Here is an 8,526-nt window from a genome sequence, read left to right as displayed (position 1 = left end):
ATCTGTATTCCCTCATCAACAATAGCTTTGAAGTAATGTTTTGAATCACTTTTTACCACTTTTTTGAATAATTGAAAAAACCTTTTATCATTGAGTGCTTGTTCCACATGGTCTTGGTCTACTTCCTCACCACTATTGTTGCTACTATTGCTTTCATTTTCTTGATCCTATGAAATTTCAAAATGTTCTTCATCAAGTGGCACATAATGTTTTTCTTCTTCTCTTTCTATGCTTGATTGACTCCTAGTCTTAGGTGGCATGAGTGATAATTATGATCTTTGACCTATATGACAATATATGAGACTCAAAATTTGGGATGAAATGCCAATTTATAAAATGCAAGGACAACCTAAAGAATGCAACGTAACTAAAGTTCAAATGGATTATGAAGACCAATATGAGATTTTAGGCTGATTTCAATGATGACAACTCTAAAGTAGATTGAAGGTAACTCTAGGTATGAAAATGATTATGTAGGCAAGATTAACTTATGGTGTGACGGATAGACAAAAGGACAATGATCAAAGGAGGGTATGCAAAGGTAGGAGATGATGAACTCCAAGCAAGTTACCCTACTCCAAGATATTGATATGCTTCCCAAGTCAAGTATGATAGACCTCAAATGGTAAAGGTGATATGGTAGCCAATGTTTGATTTAAGACCAAAGAGAGTAACCTAGATGCAAACTAAGTATATTTTTTAGCCACTGATGGATATGAATAACTAAGTGACTTTGGATATGTAAGAACTAAGACTCAAATCCTAAAAGATCAAAATTGGGAAAATGATGCCAAGAAAGAAGGATATGAATGTGTTTTGAGTTCTCTATTTCGAAGGTGCAGTTTTTGAGTTCTATTTCCAAAAGAATGGGTTCAATGTTTAGTGACAATGTTGTTTGTTTTGCAATGTTTGATCAAGTTTGCTTGTTGCAATGTTTTTGGTTTCAAGTGCGGTTTTTTATTTTGATTTGGAAATTTTTGTTTTGAATACACATGTAAAACACAACAAACATAATGGTTTATTTGACACAAAATCAGAGTAAAAGTCTGAATGGGGGCTTAGATTAGCACAAATTTTTCACCAGTTTCAACAATTTGAAAACACTTGTAAGCATGTACACTCTAGGCTTCGAAAATGGATACTACTTGTTGGGTCCCCATTGCGGATAAATATGATATACTAAGACAAAACATATAGATTGCAATCGAGTGGCGCTCTCTCCCCTCCACGACGCCGACACACCCTTTCACTTACCTCGAAGATTCGAAGACCTTATGAATCGAGGAATCTCCTATCTCAACAATGAAAAGTACATATGAGGCAACTTTGAAGGTCTGACCTCTTGCACCAGTAAGTAAAGGGTTTGGGGCTTTCTACAACAATGGTTTCTAGTAAGAATTTGAGGACTTGATGTCCATTCAAGCGTCAGGTCTCCACAGCCTCGAAGGGAGCTTCCCCTCTTATCATAAGGTCTAATATGTCACAAACAAGTGTGGATATGTAAGGAGCTAGAGGAATGGCTAAACACTAAGAAGTGGACCGAATTGAAAATACCGCTTTAGGTTGTCCCCTTGGGCGAGTATTTTTTTCCCACTAGGTAAGCCTCTCTAAAAAGAAAAGAAGATAGAACAATTTCTCTTACACCCAAGATCCATTGGAAGGCAAGGGGAGAGGATACTTTTGTTCTACCTTGGGATCTAGTAACATTGAATGTGCAAATGCACCAGACACATCAAACACTTGTTCTTTTTAAGCACCAAACGAAATGTGACATAGTCTGAGACAAGCAAGGTTCATTTTAACCATTAAATGTGATTTAGTTTATGAAAACCAAGCCAAATCTGCATCCACAAATCATTAGTAGTTTTATCCCCAAGTCTTCAATATATGAGGATAACCTGCACCACTTGTTAGTCCATAAGGATTAGTCCCAAAAATCCAAAAACTAGCTAAAAACACTACTCACACTAAAACAAACTAGAAAACAAAACAACCACTCTAACCAAAAATGAAACAAATAATCACACTAAACTCACACTAACAAACAACTGACAAAACAACTAACACTAACAAACAATTAACAAAACACACACTAAACTCACACTAACAACAACTAACAAAACACACACAAACAAAACAAACAAAATGAAACACACTAACTAGCAAACACAACTAACACTAAACAAACAAACCAACTAACGCAAAACAAACAAATTAACAAACACTAACAAACACTAACACACACAAAACAAACGAATTAACAAACATAATAACAAAACACTAACTAAACTAACAACACAAACACAAACTAACAATCTAAACTAACACTGACTAATACAAACAATACTAACACACACTAATTAAACTAACAAACTAACAATCAAAACACAACAGAATACCAAGACTGCAGGAAATGCACAAAATGGATCTGTTAAAACGGATTTAAACAAAGGCATGTGAACTGTTTGACTCAATGCAAAACGACAATATAAACAAGGTATGTGATCTATTTTTGAAAGAATGCAATACGTGACAACATAAACAAGGGTTTGTGAATTTGTTTGAAAGATTGCAAGGCGTGGGAGTATAGACAAGGCAAGTTGAATTGTTTTGTAGAATCTCGTTCACGTGGAATATAGACAAGGGATGTTAACTGTTTGACAAATACCAAAATGTGGAGGCGTAGGCAAGTCACAGGACTGTTTGAAAGAATGCAAAAATAACTATCATGGCTGCCATGTAACAAAACTCTTCAAAGAAAATACGATTTAACATGCAATCAAATCGATAAGGTAATATATCATTAACAATTCTCTCTGGTGTATGAAGAGAGAGATCGTTGCAACATGCAACCCTATCCAACAACAAATCTCAGGCTTAATACCTTCACAACATTTGAGGATGAGGAATGCTCCGCACCCAACTCAAGGCGTTTGAGAATAGAACTCGTAATGGAAGAATAATGTCATAGCTACCACAATTTGCAAGATACACTATCAAATGGATTGTTGAAGAGACTTTAGAAACTTTCAAGCAAATGCAATACTCGTAGTGGCTATATGGATGTGTGTTCCACAATAAACTATTTGACAGAATTCTACAAAGAGATGTCATCTGATGGAATATGATGATTGCAAGAAATACAAAAGGCAAATTTGTTGAAATGCCTTCAAAACATGCATTGTTTGATAGAATACACAAAAGAAATGCACAAGCACCGGTAAACATGGAAGTACATACTTTGCACAAGAACTGTGTTGGTGTAAATAATTATTCATCTTGGATATTATTACACTTACTTAAGTTTACTTAGGATAATGCATTTCATAGTAGTTTGGGTATGAGACACTTGGGTGTTTGTGCCACATTGGGATAGTGTGTGTAGGAGAAATTCCACCTTTTATGGTGTTGATCTTGTTGTTACACTCCACATTCAGTGGGTGATCCACCTCATGTGGACTATTATATTATTTCTCCTACCTACCCACACCTATTTCCTACCTACCCTTGTTTCTTATTGAGCCACATGTCATGTTTGTGTGCTCACATATCCCTAGCCTTGCCTATATAAACAAGCTCATCTACATTGTATGTAATCATATTATTGATCATTTTCTATTGATGAGAATACAGTTTATTCTTGTCCCATATTATGTCTCTATTTTGTACATTTCATTGAACTCTTGATCTTGGCAAAATCTCACATGGTATCAGAGCCATTGGAGCTTCATTGATTCGTCTTGAAGAGGCATTATTGCGACGTCAAGAGGCAGATCTGAGGAGCAGCATCTTTTGGAGGTGTCCTAGACCAAATCTGACCTTGCCATTGCGTCCAAAAGGTCATTTCCATGAATTTTGGTTATAAAGTCGGCCTATTTTGGTGAGAAAATTTTTTTCGCCAATTTTGCTAGTATTGTACGGATTTTCAAATTTTTTAATTTATTTTTCTGAAATTTTTTTCGAAAAATCAAAAATCAAAAAAATTGAAAATAAAAAAAAATAAAAAAATCACAAAAGCAATTTTTGGGGGTCCGCAGACCCCCTCGTGACCCGCCATACCTGCAGGTCTGCAGCTCTATTCCTGCCGCGTACCTATCTACCGCAGCTGCCACGACCCGTACCCCGTACCTGCAGTCTATGTTGCAGGTCGTACCTGTGTCGCTGCAGGAACCCGTCATCCGTGCCGCTGCCGAAGCCCCATCGCCGCCATCGAGAAGATTCTCGTTGGCCACCTCCCGCCGGTCGCTACTGCCGCCACCTCCGGCGACTGTCTCTCCTCTATGCCAGCTGCCTCCTCCTCTCCGGCTCTACTTGCTCCCGCCTCTGGCGACGCCGACAGCTGCCGGCTAGAGACCTTCGGCGACCGCCAAAACACCTCTGGCCGCCACGCAGACGCCACGTGGCTCACACAGTCAGCAATCCATACACAGTGACATGTCACCTTCGTACGCCACGTCATCGCGCCACGTCGATCGTGCCACGTCGATAGTACGACAGCATAGTCACTGTGCCACACAGTCCGCCATGTCATCTGCCACGCAGTGCTGCTCAGTCATCAAATCCGTACGGTACGGCCTGCACAGTCACCTACCCAGTCAGCAATCCATACAGTACGAACGCCAGGTCAGCAAGGAGGCGAAGTTTTTGCGATGGTCATACGGCCGTCAAATTTAACACAGTGACTTGCTGACGTCAGCGTCACGTCAGCATTTTTCAAAAATTTTGCAGGCCCCTCTTATTTGCATTTTTGATTTTGTAGTTCAACTTCAAATGGCCATAACTTGCTCATTTTTGCTCCTTTTTGGGTGCAATTTTTTTTGAAATGGGCTAGAATTTCGTGCTCTCTGCAGTGGTGAAGAAATTTTTTTATTTTAATGCACGGATTTTTCAGAAAATACAGTTTTTGGTGACTGTACCTGAGTAATCCCAGTTTTTGCAACTTCAAAGGCTTCGTTTGGGGTCATACGACCTCCTTTTCAGGTGCCGTTTTTTTTTAAAGTGCGTATTTTTTTATCTACTTTCACATGATGCTATCAGATTGATGCCATTGTAAGTAGAAATTGTACTTTCAAATTTTGGCCATTTTTTGCTCTCTTGGTACTTGTATATTTGCTTGAATCTTAGTTAGATTCATTGCACTATTGATTGAAGTCTCTTGTATCTCATTTGAGAAGTTGTAAAATTTGCATCATAAGTCCACTTTGCCTTGTTTTGCAAGTGGCTCATTGTAATCGCACTAAGTATAAAGTGCCAAAATTATCACTTTGGGGGGGTTACTTTGATTGAGTGAATTTGGGGGGGTGTCTCTTGTGCTCTTGTTCACTTGTGTTCTTTCTTTTGCTGCTATGGGTTCTTCTAATTTTCCTCTCTTAACTCCTCATAATTATGCTACTTAGAAAATTGATGCATGGAGTAAACTTATGGAAAAAGGACTCACTCATTACATTGATGGAACTATTGTTGCTCCCGCTGATCCTAAGGTTGATTCAGTTGGTCACTTGGATTGGCTCACTAAAAATATCATGGCAATTGGTACCTTAAGAAAGTATGTATCAAAGGATCTCATTTTTCATATTGAGAAATGTACTCTAATCAAGGATGCTTGGCAAAAGTTTCAAGACTTGTATGGTCAAGTTGATGAGATTAGGGGATATCAAATTGATAGTGATCTCACCATGTTAGATCCTAAGAACTTTGATACTATACAAGATTATGTCACTAAGGCAAATGAGTTGAGGGCACAACTCAAAGATTGTGGCATTGATAAGAAGGATACTCAATTGATATTCAACTTGATAGGCAAGCTTCCACAAGAATATGCAGCATTTGTTTCTAGTTTCCAAACCCATAGGATGACAATGGGTTCAAGCTACAAAATGCCTACATTTGATGCTTTCAATGAAATGTTGATGATGGAACAAACTAAGTTGATAAGCATGAGCATTCTTAAGGCTTCTAAGTCTCAAGCATTAGTGGCAAATCAAGGGAACAAAGGAAATCAAGGAAAGGACAACTGAAACAAGAAGAAATGGCAATCAAAGCCTAAAGAAAAAGCACCATCTTCTCCACAACAAGGAGATTCATCCTCTTCCAAGAGAGATAATTCACCAAAGAGGGAGAGACCTACTTGTGCTTATTGTAAAAAGATTGGTCGTAATGAGCATCGTTGCCATTCTAAGAAGATTGATGAGCTTACACATATCATCAAAAAGCATAACATTGATTTGCCTAAAGTCTACAAGAAGGATGATTCATCAACTTCCACTTCCTCACATTCAAAAGGAAAAGGGCAAGCATTCATGGCTTCTACAAGTGGGAAGACTCACTCTTTTGGAACAAGAAAAGGAAAAGCTCTATGTGCTACTACTAGTCATGATTAGGGGAGATGGCTTCTAGATTTAGGGGCTTCTCATCATATGGCATCTTCACAGCCTATGTTCTCTACATTTGAGCCTTGCACCATGCCACAGATTTTGATGGGCAATCATACATACATGGATGTGATTGGGAAAGGATCTATTGACATTGGAGATAACTCCTTCAATGATGTGTTGTGTGTACCCCACTTGACAAACAATCTCCTTTCTATCTATCAAATCACACATGGCGCAACTAAGAGAGTTGTGGAGTTCACACTTGAGTCAGTTTTCATTAGAGACTTGGAGACTAGAGCTATCATTGTGACTGGGGTGGTTGATCATGCATCTCGGTTATACTCCTTTTCAGATTTTGTTGATGATGATGATTTCACATTTGATGATTCTACACATTATGATCACACTTCTTGTGATGGTTCAGATTTTGAGGAGAACTTTGGGCACTTGAACATGGGGATTCTCACATGTGACCCCATTCTTGAGCCTTGTATTTCATCTCCTCATATTGATATCACATCACCTATTGCACCTGATGATGCAGATAGTGCGACAGTTTTGCCTTCATGTGATTCAGTGCAGCAGGATATTCATTGTCTTCCAGCTTCAGATTCATGGGATGGTTACTTGACAGACATTGAAGGTTTATTTATGGAATCCTACATTGCAGATTTGGGAGACATCATTGATGACATTCATCTTCTCTTTGATGAAGGTGATCCTTCTTCGATTGTTGCGAGGGCCCACTCTGACCCTCTTGTTCATTGTCTACATGATCATTCTTTCGAGGTTGACATGATTGTGGATACTTTTGTACAACAGTTGGAGGAGGTCTCTTTATGTTTTGAGGAGACATGTGAGTCTTTGAGACATGTTCTACATCCATCTCCACTAGATCTTGGAGTGCCTTTTTCAGCAGTGTGGCACAGTTTACCACATTTGGAGGGGGTATCTTTCAGCATCGACATGGGGACACTTGAGCAGTTTTCAGAGATTCCATTCATCATGAGTTTTCTTCATACATCTTCCCTTCATGATTGGGGAGACTTCATGGATACACCTTTGGTTTTGTTTCTTCCTAAGGGGAGGAATGTTGTTCGACGTTCATGGATCAGTTTCTTCATACATCGAGCTTTTATCATTGGTGCAGATTCCACATTGAGGGGGGGCTTCCTAGCTTCTCTTCTTCTCTCATATGGGGGGGACTTTTTCCTCACATGGGGTTTTGTTCTTCACATTCTTCTATGAAAGTTCTCTTGTATGTTTTTCATCTCTCTTTTGGGGGAGGGTTTTTTCCCATTGGGTTTTTCTCTCCTTCCCCACTTTGTGAGAAATTTCATTGCATTGGTTTGCATGCATTTGCATTTGTACATGGGTACCTAACATGGCCTAGTAGCCGAGACCCATCTTGCATTGCTTAGTTGCATTGTAGACTTAAGTGCATTCCCCTAAGTTGCACTTAAGGGGGGGTGTTGGTGTAAATAATTATTCATCTTGGATATTATTACACTTACTTAAGTTTACTTAGGATAATGCATTTCATAGTAGTTTGGGTATGAGACACTTGGGTGTTTGTGCCACATTGGGATAGTGTGTGTAGGAGAAATTTCACCTTTTATGGTGTTGATCTTATTGTTACACTCCACATTCAGTGGGTGATCCACCTCATGTGGACTATTATATTATTTCTCCTACCTACCCACACCTCTTTCCTACCTACCCTTGTTTCTTATTGAGTTACATGTCATGTTTGTGTGCTCACATATCCCTAGCCTTGCCTATATAAGCAAGCTCATCTACATTGTATGTAATCATATTATTGATCATTTTCTATTGATGAGAATACAGTTTATTCTTGTCCCATATTATGTCTCTATTTTGTACATTTCATTGAGCTCTTGATCTTGGCAAAATCTCACAAACTGTTTAACCAAATGCCTCAAAAGAAATTTGAAAACAAACCAAACAGGGATGTGAACTATTTAACAAAATGACTCCAAGATGTAAAATGTTTGCCTGCAAATTTAAAGAAAACTATCTTTGCCAAACAAAAACATGATCAATAAAAGGACAAGAACTATCCCACGAGCGTGCCAGATTTATGACACTAGATATGGAAAACTATTTCTTAGATCTCAAAAGCCCAACCATA

Source organism: Cryptomeria japonica, chromosome 6 (assembly GCF_030272615.1).
Source record: "Cryptomeria japonica chromosome 6, Sugi_1.0, whole genome shotgun sequence".
Lineage (NCBI taxonomy): Eukaryota > Viridiplantae > Streptophyta > Pinopsida > Cupressales > Cupressaceae > Cryptomeria > Cryptomeria japonica.
Note: the sequence above shows the minus strand (reverse complement) of the source record.